Source organism: Triticum aestivum, chromosome 5B (genome assembly GCF_018294505.1).
Source record: "Triticum aestivum cultivar Chinese Spring chromosome 5B, IWGSC CS RefSeq v2.1, whole genome shotgun sequence".
NCBI lineage: Eukaryota > Viridiplantae > Streptophyta > Magnoliopsida > Poales > Poaceae > Triticum > Triticum aestivum.
This window is the reverse complement of record NC_057807.1, coordinates 251779194-251797478: the sequence shown is the minus strand read 5'-3', so window position 1 is coordinate 251797478 and position 18285 is coordinate 251779194. Positions and strand designations below refer to the sequence as shown.

Here is an 18285-nt window from a genome sequence, read left to right as displayed (position 1 = left end):
TTCTGGCAAATTGTTTACTGTTAATGGATGCTAAACCTTAAGATCGTGTTTCTTTTAGGAGATATACGTACATCTATATCTATATCGATATCTATATTATATCTCTAATCTAATAATAAAGTCATTAGTACTTTTGGTGATATGTCACATAAAATCATTAGTGCTTCCGTGCGGGCGGCTTGTTTTTAAATTTCGTTTTTATCTTTCTTTTTCTTTTCCGTGTTCATTGTTTTCTCCTTCAAATAATTTGGTACTTCAAAAAATTTCATGAATTAAAAAAGCGAATTTCTAAATAAAATGTTCAATAAATCATAAAATGTTGGTGGATTTAAAAAAGTTCATAATTGTTTTTACAATGTTTGCATATTCAAAAAATGTTCTGAATTTTGAAAACAAATGTTATCTGTGATGTAGCAAAATATTGTCATGGCCTTTGTTGACTATAATTTTTTTCTCCCGATGCAACGCACGGACCCTTTTGCTAGTCTTTCCCTAATAATAAAGCACGGATTGACTCCATGGGTTCACCGTCACAATACGCTTCTTTTCGTGATTTTACGCTTTCAGTTTGACTTTAAAACATATGCGAGGTGGTACTAAATTTTGTTTTCTTTCATCCGTCAGAGTGGATCGATTCGCTCGATCTGTTTATAGTCCACGTCCTGGCCTATTTTCCCGGCCCATCCAGCCCAAACGTGCAAAAATAATAATGGTTGTTGCGCGCAGAATCGAGCTTGCAACCTCGTGCCCAACAACCTTTGACACAACCAACTAAGCTAGCTCCATCTGTGCTATAACGAAGGTTCATTCAGGTTTCAAATAGTCCCACATCACTCCCTCCAAACCAAACTTCGTAATTTAAAAGGATCTTCGAGTTTCCTGGGAATCAAGGAGCAGTTTCGGGAATCAATAAGGAAGGAAATAAATTGCCCAATAAGGAAGGAAAAGAGGAGGAAATAATGATGGAAAGAGAGGGAAAAGAAAGGAAAGACTGGATAGGTAAATAAGGAAGCAAATGGGAGAAGGAAAGAGGGAAGAGCAGATAATCAAATGGAACTGAATTCATAGAAGGAAAAACAGAGAGGGATTTCGGTCTTGAAGAAGGAAAGAGGGAAGCAAATGGAATTGAATCCAAGAAGGAAAAAGAGAGAGGGATTTCGGTCTTGAAGAAGGAAAGAGCAAATGGAAATTGAATCCAAGAAGGAAAGAGGGATTTCGGTATTGAAAAAAAATGGACTGGTGGTGGTTACTGTTTCTCGTAAACGTACATCCTAATCGGTCGGACATGCTCGTTATGCACAACTATGGCCACAGGCTCCATCATCCCTTTTCCTTCCACCTAATCATGAAAGTTTTTAATTAGAAACCATTTAGGTCATAATGAGATATCTTTTTAGTTCTTTTAGAAACACCTCTGATTTCAAAAAAAAATTCTGAAAAACCAATTCGTGTAGAACTTGTAGAAGAGCGAGCGATCCGTCTACAACTTGGAGTAGAACATAGGATTTGGAGGAGAGCGAGCGATCCGTCTACAACTCAAAGTAGAACAAAGGACTTGGAGCAGAGCGATATCGATGGAAGCTTTCAGGTTCAACTTCGATCTAGAAACGCCACCCACTTTCAAGCTGATGAAATTTAGCTTTCTGTGAAATATGAAAATATTGTATTGTTGCTTTTCTTTACAGAAAAGTTTAAATTCCTCTTGTCATGCCTATTAGTAAGGTTGTGAATTTCTTAGTGTCCACTATATAAAAACAATAGTTTGACATATGTGAGCAATCTTCACTATCCAGATGCCTAAACAGTAATCAATGATATATCTAGCACATACTATGTCATGTTTCATGTTCCGAACTACCATTTTGAATAACCCAACTATCAATCGGTCCATTGTTATTGTCATCAGCAACATGTCTCCCGTGACCCAGTTTGTCGACCTTGCCACCCCTGATTCATAACAACATGCATTTGCTCTGTACAAAAGCACATACATCCCCGAGCTTCGACCTTGCCACCCTTGATTAATTGTAAATGAAGACCAACAAATGCTATCTGATGTGCATAGGATCCTAAAGGCAGTTTGACATGTTATCTAAGGAAGAATAGGATCATATGTCTCCGAGCCTTGATTCACATCCCGTTGCAACGATGTATGTACAAAACAGTCCTTGCACTTTTAGATATTAAACCCGCAATCCACATATAAGTAAAATAACGATTTGTTAGAAAAAAACATCAGCCGCAGGTCCCTTCCTTATCCTGACCTCTCGATCGCCGCCCTCCCTTAAAAAAATGCTCCCCCACACACACCTCCCACCGACCTCCAGCGGCGCTCTTGCGCCCCAACCTCCCAGCCCTGTCCTCACGCCTCCCACCCCAACCTCCGACGCGCCCCTGCGCTCTGCACTGCGTTCAAGCCCCTGTCCTGGCCGGTCTCCTCCGTGAGCACCTCCCACCCCGACCTCCGCCGTGTCGCCTATCACGCCCCATCACCGCTGTCTCCCCTCGGCATGTAGGAGAGCGCCAACACACAACGAGGGGAACAGCCGAGGTTTCGATGGTGGGGGCTCGAGCTCGGTCGCGGTTGCATTCATCCACCTCGCCAGCCGAGCAGCGCAAGGTCGGAGGCGTACCCCATTTAGCATGGTTGTGGACGATGTGTGCAACTTCTAGGAAGAGGTCGTGGGGGAGTGGAGGCCACGCCTGCGAGGCGTTCCCACCTACCACCCTGACCTTCGGCGCCGACGGCACTCCTCCCGCCCCGACGTTCGGCGGCGCCCCGAAAATGGAGCCCAAACTACTGCTTCTCCCCTTCTCCTTCTCCTTTTGCCTCCGTTCTCCTCCCGAAACTCGCAGCAGAAGTTAAGTCGGGTCAGAAAGTCTCTGTTGTGTCCTGCTATAATATTTTATAGCACCCCTTCCTTTTCTGATGAGCACTAATATTTTGATGTTTAACCTTATTATAGATGTTTGTTAAATTTGGATATAAAAACTGATGCACAATGGCACATGAAGCTGGTTGTGCCTTTTTTTGCCCGGTGCAACGCACGGGCATTTGTACTAGTCTTCCCCTAATAATAATAAAGCACGGATTGGGTCTCCGGGCTCACCGTTGCGGCGTTTTTGCAAAGAAGTTCCTGTGCTTTTTGACAATTAACCCGCAGTACAGTTTTGAGTGGTGAACAAAGGGAAAACGTTTCGTGTATTGGCTTGGGACTCGGCTTGGCCTTTAGGGAAAAAATATAGCACGGCGGCCTGTCCTCTCTGAGTACGCACAACAGCACGGGTCCTCTTCCTGGGACGGCACGGCAACGCCGCCATGAATCAAGCCGCCGCGCGCGGCCGGTATACCTTTCCCGCTACCCTCCAGCAGCCCGGCCGTTGCCCTTTTCTTCCCCTCCTCACCCGCCCCAACTCCTCACCCCCAGCCTCCTCGGCCTCAACGCGGACGTCTCCGATTTGGATAGGATTCGACGCCGCCACGCGCGGCCGGTCTTCCTCTCTAGCTATCCTCCAGCAGCGCCGCCGTTGCCCTGTTCTTCGCCTCCTCACCCGCCCCAACTCCTCACCCCCAGCCTCCTCCGCCTCGAGGAGGACGGCTCCGATTTGGAGCTCAAGTACTGCCTCCTGACACCTCCATCCCCAAGTACGTCCTCCCGTCAGACGAGGACGAGGTGCGTACTCTGCTTTTTTCTACTGGCTACAAGGACAAATTTAAGATCTTGAATTAAAGGATTCTAAGGTTAAATAGAAGGGGGAACAGAAAGAATGGGTAGCAATTTGTTCGGGGATTTTATTTTTGTGCCAACCTCTAATATCCCCTTCTCTGCCATGGATTTGGATGCTTTGCAGATTTGGATTGGGGCGCAACAGAGATGAGGAAGGACAAAGCATGAATAGCTCCAGTGAGAGTGAACGGATATGAACACCACAACCCTCTCAGGTGGGATTGCCATATTCTATGCTCATATTCAAATTATCATCTAATGTTTGGCCAAAGGCTCCATATATAATTTGATCTTTGATTCCTAGATCGCTAACCACATGTGCCATTTAATTTCAGAGTATCTATTATTTTTTCCTGTTCTTCAGATCTTTGAGAGGTAGTCTGATTTGCCGTGGTTTTTGCAGGGGTTGTTGGCTGATCAGGATACCCAATTCTCAAACAAGCATGCTGAGATGCTCAAGATATGGAAGTTCGCCCACAAGCTCGACCGCCAGGTTTTTTTGGTTCATGTTCAATGGGAGGCGAATAGTGTAGAGAGGGTATCTGATGCAAGTCCAAGGTAAACATTTGTTTCTTTTATTGTGTTTAGGTGAACATGTCAAAGGTGCAGATGGACATGATGAAGCCGTGAATTGTCACGCAAGTCACTGAGCTTCTTGGGTTTGAAAAACTACCTAACTGCTATTATCCTGAATTTAGTTTTATCTAAACTAAGAGGACCACAAGTGCTTCTCTAACAAAGAATTACTCATTTGGTGTTCTTTTGCACTGCTGATTTTAGTTCAAATTGGTGTCAGTGCGACCTTTTTGTCATGTTGGATAAGGCTTTCTGTATCACATGGATGTGACCTGTAGTATGGTGTAGAAAAGTGATGAAAGGTATTAGTTTGAATTAATTTGGCAGCAATAGTTTATCAAGTTTTTGCCAAGCCAGCTATTTGTAGAATTTCTGCAGCTGTACTTTGTGCCATCTCCCTCATGTAGATATATATATACTAGCAGACTAGCACGTAAATTATTTACATCAAAACTGAGACATATCTATATATGATGGAGGCATTTCTTTCTTTATATTCAGCAGTACCTCTTGCTGCTATAAAGAAAGTAGAAACATGGTTGATAAATAATCACATTGTTCTGCCCATTTTTCATTTCACAATCCATTACAATTGTTATGTCCTTGCAATCATACCACTACACATGACGCTTCCTAGATCTGGAACCCAACCAAAGCACAATCAAGTTTGATTTGTGCTGTTATTGGGCCTCGCTGCGACCCTGATGTTTTTGGGCCAAGTTGGGCAGAATCTGCTCATGCTTATAATAAAACAAGTTTGTTAACAGATTAAATAGTCGCACCTAGCTTCTTACAGCTAATTCTATCAAGTTTTTTTAAAAAAAATTCTATCAATTTATATATGCCTATAAGTATGAGAATTAACAAGCAGCCTGAGAATAAACTGACGGAGGGTGAGCTGTGTTTAGCAAAAAGTATCACCTGGTTAGCGTAATAAATAAAAGGAGTTGGGGATTGTTGGCTGCCAAACGAAAAATCTCAGGAAGCCTAAATAAAAGGGATCGTGGGCTGCGAATCAAAAAACCCTGTTTAGTATAAATAAAGGAAATTGTGGGCTCTGAAATGAAAAATTCCGGTTGACATAAATAAAGGAGATTGTGGGCTACGAAACAAATAATCTCAGTTGAGCACGATTGTTGTATGCTAAACGAAAAATAAAAGCGACTGTGGTCTGTGAAACAAAAAATAAGCAAAGGCCTCCCGGTTGGCATGAATAAATGCTATGAAACGAAGAAAATAAATAAATGGGCATGGTTGAACAATTTCAGTATTTTATACTAATACTATTTTCATTTAAAGGCTGAATTTTGTCACCCCGTTGCAACACACGGGCATATGTCCTAGAAGATATTTGGAATGCAGAGTTCATGAAAACAAATGTTAGTCCTTTTTTTCTTCTTTTGAAAAGCTCTCTTCATTCTTTTTCTCGTCTATTCTTACTGCTTGAGAATTGTTGCAGTCCGTACCATGTATCCACCGTTTCCTAAGGAGAGTGTTCCTATGCTAAAAGTTGTTGTTTTGCTGTTGCAGATTTGTGCGGTCTAAATAGTACTGTATTTAGTTTTCTGGAAGGGTGCAAAAGGCATACTGGTCTTCCTGTGTATACTGATTGCTAAATGATGCAATAGTATTTGTGCGGTGGGGGAGTGTCATTCCCTGTGTTTACTGATTGGCCTCACCCTCTTAAGAGATCTAACCCTTGTCACCATAAGGAAAAAAGCAAAGAGTATTATGACGCCATAAAGTTTGAATTCAGAGAAGTATATGCTGAAGAACACCAGAATTAGTCTTCATGAACCATCATCGCCTTGTTGATGATGCTTCACATGTAAGTTTTCTGGTCCTTTGACAAGGTCTTCCAATTATTCAGAAGCGATGTCAAATGGTATGTACCATTTTTTATTTTAATTTTCTTGATGAATTGTTAAGTTGAGCACGGATGCTTGCATTTCCATTTGGGAAAAAGAGAGGATAAAGTGATGGATTGGAGCTTTGGCGGAACAATATTACTATCTAGAAAATTCATGGCAACTGGGCCAATGGTTGAACATATAAATCGTTTTGAAGTGAATTATTTTGTGACTCTCAGCCTCAGTACTACCTTGTCGATTTATACTTAGAGGACCAGAGAGCAAAATCCAAAGCAAAGCCCTACACATGCCTGCCCATCTGGCGCATGGCTGTGTTTTGAGCAATTTTAGGCCATTAAGCATTCATGCAGCACCTGCTCAAAAGGAGCAACTGCATTTTGTCTATAATGCATGTTTGACTGAAATTCCTGTTTCTATTTTATTCAGAGCGCCCACAAATTAAACAACCTATGAAATGGCCAGAAGGGACCGGATATCCTACTTGGTATGTGGTTTTAGAAGCGACTTAGGTTCCAGCTTGCTGTGAATTTTATGATTTATCACTACTATAATGTTAACTACTTAACTCGATACTGAAAGATTGGAGCCGTAGTATTTGCAGAGGAATTCCGAACAGGCTTCATTAATTCAGTAAAGGCCTAATTAGAAACATCTATGACTTCACTAGAGAGTGGATCTGCACTCGAGGAGCAGCTCGAGCAGCTCTGCGCACATGCCTAGACCTACTTTCCTGTCGGCGTTGTTGATATGTGTGTTCTGTATCATTCTTTACGTCTAGCGTGTGATGTAATCCATTTTCAGACTTTTTCACCAGTGGAAGCATATATTTTACAAGCTGAATCAATAGATGTTCATTGAGTTTCATGTAAAAAGCGCATGTACATTCTCACCAAAAACAAGAAAGTGTGTGTGTGCCCGACCTTCTCCCGCTGCGACCTTGACCAGGAAGCACGTCAAACAGAAATGCCAATCTTTACACCAGCATCAAGCCCCTAGAAAAGTCTATCACCTGTATCTTTGCATATCACCGAGATGGAGCCAGAAGACAATTTTTTTATCTTTAGGTGTTAACTCCTTGTGACAGGTATATGTGAGTATCATCGTTGTGTAGAGATAGAAATATTCACATTAGCAAACCTTTAGCTTAAGGTGTGACTGGTACCCAATTACTCTTGGTCTCACTATTTTATCTTTTTGCTGGACATTTTACATCTCTTTTGATTACTAAGCCTTTTATTTTCTACTTTATGTTCTGGTGTCAGCTGAAACAAGAACACGGGGTACATCATTTTGCTTCTAACCTCACGCAATTAAGGGAATTTCTTTCTTTCTTTAAGCATCATCAGATTTTCGCTCTTTGTTTCAAGAATATGGTCCTCGGTACATGTGATTATGTTAAATATTGTTTTGCTACTTGCAAAGTTGTTTAAGTGGTCAATTGTTTTTCAGGTTTCTAAGCATTTTTCTATAGTACCCGTTGTAACGCACGAGCATTTGTGCTAGTCTCTCCCTAATAATAAAGCACGGATTGGGTCTCCGGGTTCACCGTCACGGCGTTTTTCAGAAAACCCCTTGACTTTTATGGAAATAAACCCGCAGTACAAAAGTAATTGAGTAAAAATGATTCGATTGTTTCTCCGCAAAGAATTATGCGTCGCCTGGCTGGGCCTCCTGTGCTTGTTCGGGTAATAATAATCCCACATCGCGAATTTATATCCAATCTAACCAGAGCGAACAACTAATCCGCAAACACAGGTCAGGCGGATGAGGCACACACGAATCGATCAAAAAAGGGAACGGTGGTGAAAACAATGCCCAAGGTCTCATAAAACCAGAGGAAGAGGGATTTGGGCGCGCGGGGTGCTGTGCGGTGGGAGGAAGCAGTCGTCGTGGCCTGAACCCGAGCTCCTGGCGGCGGGTCATGGCGCCGGCGGGATTTGGGGCTCCAGCGGTTGGCGAGCGGGGCGAGTGGAGGCCCGGAACGGGCGGATCTCAACATGGAGAACCAGATCCGGTGGGTAGCGCGAGGCAGAGGCGAGGCGTCCATGGTGGCATGCTCATCTGCTTGGCTTCCCCGGTGGCGGCGGTCACCAGCGGTGTGCGGAGGAAGATGAGGGAGGGTCGAGGCTGGCGTGGGGCGGCGCTGGAGGGAGACGAGGGGATCGGTCTCCCTGGCTGCTAGGGTTAACGGGAGTAAGGTGGGCCGACCTGGACGTGAAAAAAGTTAAGTTAGGCCCGACGGTGTTGGGCTGCGCTGGCTAATGGGCTCCCTCTCTTCTTTCTCAATTAAACAGAAACTTTTGCGTAAAAAAAGAAAACTTGAAGAAAAGAAATACAAGGGATTTAATCAAAAATAGATATTTCTTTCGGGTCACAGAAATAATCAACATATATTCAGTTTCACCTTTATCTGCAGGCTACTCCGCTCGGATGAGCCGGCCGAGTAGAAGAGAGAGAGCAGGGCGTTGGGGAGTCGGGAGTGCTAGGAGAGAACAGAGAGCGGAGGAAACAAAAGGTAGTTTTGTCAATCTAATTCAATACGGTCAAATGAGGACATGATAGATGGAGCGCTAGCAGTCGAGAAAATTGTTAAAACAATGTTCATAATTTTTAAATAACTTTACAAATAGTATAAAATGTTCATGAATTCAAAAAAGTTCTTGATTTAAAAAATGTTTAAAAATTTGAAGTGTTCATGAATTTGAAATATGTTCACGAGTTTCAAAAAATGTTCATGATTTCATGAAATTGAGATTGATAAGGAATCTTGGTGATACAGCAAATTGTGATCATGACCATTGGAGATAAATTTTTTTCTCCCGTTGCAACGCACGGGCGCTTTTGCTAGTCTCTCCCTAATTAATTAATTTTTAATAATAAGCACGGATTGGGTCTCCGGGTTCACCGTCACAATACGCTTTCTTCTTATGTCATAATACGCTTTTATGATTTGTACAGACAAAATCATAATATAAACGAGGTGGTACTAATTTAGGGAACCGTTCGTAGTTTTGTCCGTCCGTCAAAATTTCTGTAGTTTGACACCGCGCTGCTTTGGGCCGGCCCACGCCGCGTTCTCCGCACGCACACGGCACACAGGTCTTACAATTCGTACGTCCGAGGTGGTTTGTCGTGCGGTAGTTTTATCGTTCTCCCGATTCGTTTCTGCCAAAAAAGAAAAGGCAGACGCGCAGAGCCACAATGGGCCGGTCCATTAGGGAACCAACAGCCTGCGCCAGTAAAACGTTTCTAAGAAAAATTAATACGCTGCAAGGACTCGAACTCAGACACTCATGCTAAAGCGTTCAGAAGGCTACCACTAGGCCAAACATGACTTGGTGTTCATTTAGCCGCGCGAAATTTCAAATTAAGCGCACAATCGCGCCAGATATTAAGAGGATTTCTTTTTAAAGTGAATATATTTTAGAACACGAAAATTTGCAAAGTTGTTAACAAAAATTTAAACTCGATTTTTTTTCAAAAGAAAAATATTTTTTTAAACTGAGTATTTTTTAAAACACAAACATTTTTTTAAACTAGGAGGTACTGTTGTGATTATTTTTAGAATTTGCAAAAATTTAAAAACTCAAATATATTTTGAACTTCAAATTTGAAAAGGCAAACATTTTTTAAAACATGATTTTTTAATCTATACTTATTAATAAAACTTGGGGAATTTTTGAAATACGCCCACCTGATGCATTGTTTTAATTCAATTTATTAAACTAGGATATGAAGGAATCTTTTTTCTCCATAAAGTCTTCACGTACGACAAGTCTCACTCGCCCAGTGACACCCGTCAAAATGCATGAGAGAAGTCCAACTAAGATTTCATGGTCTATCTGACAAAAACTACTCACTTTACATGGTGACACTGACATATATTATTCCAATGCTTTTCCCTATTATATTAGCTAGCCGATTAAAAAAACTTTGTTCAACGGTCTTGATCTTGGCCGGACACGAAGGCGGTTCAACAATCCAGCTGTTGGACCTGGCCAACCTTGGTTAGTGAAAACTGGTACTATGACCACCGGCGACGAGGACGACAAATATGACAAGCAGAAACATGTGTCTGGTGTTATATTGAATGGAAGATGTGGACCTGAGAATGAGGTATTAGTCATGTTTATTATGTTATGGGCATGAGGGTGAGATCTTTAATCATGCTCAGTGGGTAAGGGCGTGTGAGGGCTGTTTTCACCCGTTGCAACGCACGGGCATGTTTGCTATAATAATAAAGTACGGATTGACTCCTCGGGTTCACCGTCATAATATGCTTTTTTCCTTGAATTTATGCTTTCCGTTTTTTTTGCAGAACATCCATATTTTTTCCAAAATCCAAGGTGGTACTAATCTGTACCTACGTAAAAAAACGCTAGGTTTCAATCGGTACGTCGTAGACTTGGGCCTTCTGGCTGTCCGTTGCGAAGCAAGGGTGTTGTGTTATTAAAATGCATGTCAATTTTTTCTTCCGTTGCAACGCACGGGCTTATGTGCTAGTTAATAATAAAGCACGGATTGGGTCTCCGGGTTCATCGTCGCGGCGTTTTTACACAAAGATCCCCACGTTGTTTTTATTCAACCCGCAATCCACATTACAAGTCAATGCGAACCGGTAAAGACGAAATAGAAAAACTCAGGCACCCTGCCTGGCTGCCTCCCAATCCCATCTCCGCCTCCTGCCAGGGCCCGCCCCGCGCCTGACCATGCGCCGCCGCACCACATCCGCGGCCGACCCGTGATTGCCAAAGAGCGAGAGGAGGAGCACGACGTTGGATCTCGGTGCCTCCAGCCCCCTTCCCACACAACCCCGATGATCTCCGCGACGTTGGATCTCGGGGACGAAGCCGCTTCTTCCGCGGCATCCGCGCAGATCGAAATCAGTTCCTCCCCGTGGCTCTCCTTCACTTCCCGCTGTCCTCGGGCCCAAGCCGCCGACGAAGGCTGTTGTGCGGCTAGCACGAGGCGGCTGGACGATGGCTACCACAACGATGCACGAGGAGGCTAGCCCAAGGCTGTCGGACGACCGCAACCACGGAGATGCAAGAGGAGGCAAGCCCGAGGCGGCCGAACGACAGCGATATGTCATCCTCGACTAAGGCTGGTTCCTTCTGATGGTGGGCGGCGCCAGATCCAGTCATTCTCCTCGAGCTCCCCGTCGTCGTGCTACCGTGGGCGTCTTCGCCAACATCTCACGCCGGTGAACGTGTCCTGCCGGTGGTTCCTCCTGCCGTCATAACGTAAACCAGCAAAGCATGTGCGCACGGCGGAAGATGCTCTCGCTTCCGCGGAACGCACGCCTCCCCTACGGTCACGGACAAGGTAGACACCCTCTTGGTGCGTGATGTTTTTACTTCCCTGGTGTTTGCCGCGTGATGCTCCTGCTTCCCTGCTTTTTGATGCGTGCTGTTGCTGCTACTACTTTACTACTGTTGCTAATTTGCCCCTTGGAACTCAAAAGGAACATATGAATTTTGCGACTGAAGCATATGTGATCAGCTGTCCTGTTACAAAACAGTATTTTCTAGCATCATGCAAAGAATCATAATGTGCACTCAGTTCACCCCAGCATACAATCATTTTATTTGGGGAAGCATATACAGAAATTGAATATACAAAAAGAGACATTTGTGAGTTTCCAATAGAGACGCAATATGCAGAAACTTCAAAGCCGCCTCAAAGTATAGGCCTGTACTGCAGGTGGACTGTGCTCAGAACATATAAAACAAGTGATATAATGGGTACATCATGCTCAAAAAATTTAAAACGAAGTGGACATCAACAACTTCATGATTCGCCATATGCTTGAAGTCTGAATAATGGAAATTGCTTGTTTCATAAAGCCACGTTGATAGCCAATTTCAACATTGGATCACCTCAACTGTGCTTTCATTTTAGAAGCATCAGATTTTACTGGAGTGGACTGAACCTCTGATTTGCCTTCTTGCAGATACATACGGAAATTTAAATATTTCCTCATGCCCAGTGTAGAGTATGCAAACTTCATAGTGGAAATAAAGGACTGACGACACTGACATGAGTTTTGTCAGTGGAAAGAGCAAAGAGTGATGCCACAGTCTGAATGCTGGAATCCGAAGGAATTGACCTACTATTGGTACACTATACAAAGCATAAATGCCAATCCTTCATTTTCTTTACTGAAAAATCATTAGTCTTCATTAATATTGTTCTCCATCTTTGTTGTTTCTCCAATTCAACAAATTCAAGTTATGGCCTTATGCTTAGCTATCCATTCTTTATTATTTGTCTGCTATGTTAGGATGTTAATTCAATTGAACATTATTTTAATGCACTTCAATTCAGTTTCCCTTTCATTTGCTAAGGCTACATCAATTTTGATTGTCACTGTAGAGCATATTTAACTAACTACGACTTGTTTCCCACGCTATTTTATGCTAAATGTTTTCCCCTTTTGATTGAAATCCCCTACCCACTCCACCGTTTGATGCTTACTCTTTTTTCTGTACAGCCGAGATGGTCATAAATCGGGCTCTTTTCTGTAGCAACTCTGAGCTACATCGACTGCTTCATATTTTCAGCATTTTTCCTCCCTGCTTCTCCTGGTCCGTTGAGAAATATGTGTCTTGAAGTTCTGTACTAAAGACTATAGGCCTGCACATGGTCATTCAGCACTGAAGGTCAATGTTGCACTTAGGCCGGTTGGGGTCTGAACATGCAAGAAAAGGAAGGAAAATTAGTAAAATACAAATCTTGCTTCAACAAAAATGTTGACAATATGCTTTACTAGATCATTAGCTTTGACAGGAAAAATAATCTGTCAGAATTGCAGGATTTCTTCAATCAAATCATTAGCAAATGCCAAAGCCTTGAGGCTACCACTACAAATGAACCAAAATTGTGAACTGGTTAAGCAAAGAGCTAGACTGCACCATTGACTTTGCTTGCTATTGGCGTGTGTTTAACATGCTGGTTTGGGTCAGACAGTTGACGCGGGACTCAGAAATTGACTCGGAATAATGATCGCAAGTGGAAGAAATCATCACAGTTAGGACGAGCTTGAGGTTGCAGCGGCGGAGCCAAGAGTGAGTGCAACCGAATAGGCCCCAAGTTGGTGATGCTTGCACTAGAAACCGCCATGCATCAGTAGATCTCCTGCAAATATCGTCCTCGGTTCCCATCACTTTCAATTTCATAAGAACACCCAAATCCATGCGCATGAAGGAGAAATGGATGATCACTAGCCTGTGTATTTGTGATTTTTAAGTGCAGCCCATTGGCAGTTTATTTGATTCCAATTAATAATGTTGATTGTACACTATTTATAATCATTACATGTATTATGTTATGTTATCAATGACTTGATTTCAAGGCCGCAATTCACAATTTTATTATCCGTCGCAACACACATGCCTTTTTGCTATTTATATAAAACCATCATCAACAAACAAACAAAGAATATAAAAAAACTATTTCATGATGGGAGAAGGACTAATGCCATTGGGGTTCTGCAAGGAAAATGGTATTTTTTAAGCTTGCTTTTAGATATTTTGACAAGAAATGTGAGGCATTCTTTATCATTTCTGCTTACTTCAGTAGACTGCTTGGTTGATTTGTTCTACTATGCCATGACTTCAGAAATGTCCATTATTTATAGTAAATGTGCTAAGTTATCCTTATATGATTATATCATATAAGTATTGTTCAATCGGTGGCAGCAACCTTTAAAGTGTGGTGTTGGAGAATTTTTTTAGATTTGGTTCAACACCTGACGAGTGATTAAACTCCATGTTGATTGCACTTTGCACATTCTGAAATTGTTAGATCAATTTAAGTATGCGGAGAAGCCTCTAGGTTGCCACATTTATATGTATGAGTGGTCGACATGGTCAATGTTCAACCCGTAGCAACGCACGGGCATATTTACTAGTAATAATAAAGCACGGATTGACTCGTTGGGTTCACCGTCACAATGCGCTTTCTTCCCATGTCATAATACGCTTCTTCCTGTCCGTTTTTTCTTGATTTTGATATTTTTCTTAATATCCGAGGTGGTACTATCGTCCGCCGTTCCTTCCGTGCGTGATCGAGTAAAAGCCCATCTGTTTTTCGTACGTTAATTAATTTTGTTCGCGTCAAAAAATTTATTTGCCTTAGGCACGACTCAAACCTGGGTATAGCACTGAAAGTACACATGCACGCAAACCAACTGAACTAGGCAATGCTGTTCTGCTTGACGAAAGAAAGAAACCCTATTATTGTGCATTGGCTTTCTCCGGCCCAAGGCCCAGACTAAATCAGTTTCAGCTGCTTCCTTTGGCCCAAAGCCCATGCGAGGCAATATATCAAATTAACCCTTTTATGTTCGGCTATACGTTAAAAATAGTCCCACATTGCTCTCTTACAACGAATTTTATCAATTTATATACTTTAACAATGCTTGACGAATCAACAAGTTGGGCAATAAGCAAGCACTGTTGAGATTATAAGCCAGTGGAAGAAAGACAGACTCGATTAAATTAGTTGTGCATTGGTGATGGGCTCTCCAAAATGGATGGCTAAAAGAATTGGACCGAGGGGTTTATGAGCTGCTAAAACTGTAGAGCGACGAGGACCTACAACTTTTTTAAAAGACATGTGTGCATGCAACCTCACGTATACATGCTGTCATAACTAGCACATGTCGATCAGATATATGCCTTTCCACTGTCATTGGTGATGGGCTCTCCAAAATGGATGGCTAAAAGAATTGGACCGAGGGGTTTATGAGCTGCTAAAACTGTAGAGCGACGAGGACCTACAACTTTTTTAAAAGACATGTGTGCATGCAACCTCACGTATACATGCTGTCATAACTAGCACATGTCGATCAGATATATGCCTTTCTAATCGAATTGCCATATTTTTTGTTATTTTTTGATCTTTTTTTAGAGTGTGCATGCTTGCGAAACCTTAATTTTCTTGCTTGCAAGAGTCTCTTGTGACAGTCTGTCAGACTTAATTCACCTCATGTCTTCTTAAAACAGGAGATGAAGCCGTTGCTATATTAGTCAAAGGAGGTCATCGCAAAGACGCAATTACTTAAGTGGCAAGGCGCATCTAGATGCTATTTTTTAGGTTATGATGTTGCGCGTTCGATTTTGATCAAAAGACCGAGGGAAGACTGACACATGGATACATGATGTCTCCTGGATGCATAGGGTATGTCCCATTAAGTTCCCTCCTTCAGTCCGTTATGTGCATGATCGCTCTCAATCGATATATCTCAAAAGAAAAGACATATCATTTTTTATCATCAGCACCCTGTTATTTTTATCCCGGTGCAACGCACGGGCATTTGTGCTAGTGTATATAAAAATGTATATAAAAAAGGAAAAGAAGCACTGGTGGACTGGGCCTTAGTCTACAAGTGCAGGCCCAGCCCACCATCACCCTTGTCTTCTACCCCGCTACAGTGGGGGGGCGGCAAGAGACAACCATGGCAGGCGTCAACGATGCCCCCAACCACGTGCGGCCACCCCCCCGGCTCCCCTGATGGATAAGGGCTAGCCCCTGCCCCTCCCATCCTCTCCCGAAACCCTAACGCCCCAGAACCCCTTCCCCTCGCGTCACTTTTCCCTCTGTAGCGTGCGCACGTTCCGCCTCGGCCATGGACACCGCCATACTCGCGGTCACCGTCGTCCCCAAGCCTCATGTGGATGTCCAGCAGCTTCACCGACCACCGCTACATCGTCTACGCCACCGGAATAGAGCCCGCTACTTCTTCCCCAACACTGGCCACCACATCACGCCATCGATTTGCTCAACCCCGACCTCTCCCGGCTTCTCTGAGACTGCCACGAGCTCCTACGTGAGCTCTAATGAGCCACAAGTATAGGGGATCAATCTAGTCATTTCGATAAGTCAGAGTGTCAAACCCAAGGAGGAGCAGAAGTAAATGACAAGTGGTTTTCAACAAGGTATTTTCTGCAAGCACTGAAATTATCGGTAACAGGTAGTTTGATAGCAAGATAATTTGTAACGAGCAAGTAACGGTAACGGTAAATAAAGTGCAGCAAGGTAGCCCAATCCTTTTGTTGCAAAGGACAGGCCAAAAGGGTCTCTTATGATAAGCAAAGCATTCTTGAGGGTACACGGGAATTCCATCTAGTCACTTTCATCAAGTTGGTTTGATTCGTGTTTGCTACTTTGATAATTTGATATGTGGGTGGACCGGTGCTTAGGTGTTGTTCTTACTTGAACAAACCTCCTACTTATGATTAACCCCCTCACAAGCATCCGCAACTACGATAAAAGTATTAAGATAAAATCTAACCATAGCATTAAACCTTTGGATCCAAATCGGTCCCTTATGAAGAAGCGCTTAAACTAGGGTTTAAGCTTCTGTCACTCTAGCAATCCATCATCTAATAACTACTCCACAATGCATTCCCTTAGGCCCAAATATGGTGAAGTGCCATGTCGTCGACGTTCACATGACACCACTAAGGGAATCACAACATACATATCATCAAGATATCGAACACATATGAAGTTCACATGATTACTTGCAACATGACTTCTCCCGTGACCTCAAGAACAAAAGTAAATACTCAAAAATAATAATCATGCTCAATATCAGAGGGGTATTAAATAGCATAATGGATCTGAACATATAATCTTTCACCAAATAAACCATATAGTAATCAACTACAAGATGTAATCAACACTACAAGTCACCCACAAGTACCAATCTGAGGTTCCAGTACAAAGATTAAACACAAGAGATGAACTAGGGTTTGAGAGGAGATGGTGCTGCTGAAGATGTTGATGGAGATTGCCCTCCCAAAGATGAGAGGGTTGTTGGTGATGACGATGATGATGATTTCCCCCACCGGGAGGGAAGTTCCCCCGCGGAATTGCTCTGCGGGAGGGCAAAAGTGCTCCTGCCCAAGTTCCGCCTCAAGACGGTGGTGCTTCTTCCTGAAAGTCCCCCTCTGATTTTTTTCTAGGTCAAAATGACCTATATACCAGAAGATGGGCACCGGAGGTGGGGCGCGCCTGGGGGCCCAGGAGCGCCCTGGTGTCTTGTGCTCACCAGGATGGCCCCCTCCGATAGTTATTTGCTCCAGTATTTTTTATATATTCCAAAACAATTCTCCATAAATTTCCAGCTCATTTAGAGATGTGCATAATAGGTAGCTCTGACGTAGCTTTTTCAGGTACAGAATTCCAGCTACCGGCTCTCCCTATTTGTGTAAACCTTACATATTATGAGAGAAAAGGCATTATAATTACTCTAGCATTATTATGCACAAAAACATTATAAATAACAGCAGGAAAACATTATACAAAATGAACGTATCAACTCCCCCAAGCTTAGACCCCGCTTGTCCTCAAGAGAAAACCGAATTAGAAAAACATGTCCACATGCTTAGAGAGAGAGGGAGAGGTGTCGATAAAAACAAAATACAGACATAGAAGCATCATGCATATTACTATAACAACAACAAACTTTAACATAAAACTTTATCACAACATGTATCATATAACTTCTCATGAAAAAGTAAAAATTCATCACAACATTGAAATATAAAGAATAAACTCTATTGAAAACCAACAAACTATGTTCTCAGTCAACTTTGCAACTACATTTCATCATCTTTTCAGGAAGGGTCACGTATCGGAGCCTTTAGGCAAGTCCACATACTCAACCATCATTTAATCTTCTATGATTGCTAACACTCACAACATACCCAGGAACAAAAAGTTTCAACCGGACACATAGAAAGATAGGGGCTTATAGTTTCGCCTCCCAACGTATTCACCTCAAGGGTGATGTCAACAATAATAACGCATGCCCATTCATATCCAACTGGATATATGTGCCTAGATCTTTCCTCACCACATGATGCTTGCAAAAAGAGAAAAACAAAAAGGAATAGGGAAGAATACTTTGATAAGTAAATGCATAAAAGTAAAAGATAGGCCCTTCGCAGAGGGAAGCGGAGGTTGTCATGCGCTTTTTGGTTTGTATGCTCAATCTCTTAGTGCAAAAGAATGTCACGTTATATTGCCCCTTATGATAGCAACCTTTATTATGTAGTTTGTCGCTTTTATTATTTTTCCATCGCAAGTTCATACAACGC

The 18285-nt window shown here is 42.6% G+C and overlaps 2 long non-coding RNA genes across 7 annotated transcripts; both read left to right on the top strand.

Annotated features, from left to right (window-relative positions):
• The first annotated feature begins 3233 nt into the window (after positions 1 to 3233).
• LOC123111223 (uncharacterized) lies at positions 3234 to 7454 on the top strand. 6 transcript variants are annotated; one of them, XR_006454288.1, is made up of 5 exons: positions 3234 to 3674; positions 3853 to 3943; positions 4132 to 4221; positions 4317 to 6132; positions 6602 to 7418. It is a non-coding gene; the product is annotated as an uncharacterized lncRNA (long non-coding RNA). The 6 variants fall into 6 exon arrangements; XR_006454289.1 differs by having other exon boundaries at positions 4132 to 5683; positions 5835 to 6132; XR_006454290.1 differs by having other exon boundaries at positions 4132 to 6132; positions 6602 to 6659; positions 6777 to 7418.
• A 3329-nt stretch (positions 7455 to 10783) lies between these two features.
• On the top strand, positions 10784 to 13536 carry LOC123111222 (uncharacterized). The gene is made up of 3 exons (XR_006454285.1): positions 10784 to 11500; positions 12129 to 12293; positions 12669 to 13536. It is a non-coding gene; the product is annotated as an uncharacterized lncRNA (long non-coding RNA).
• Positions 13537 to 18285: the final 4749 nt, after the last annotated feature.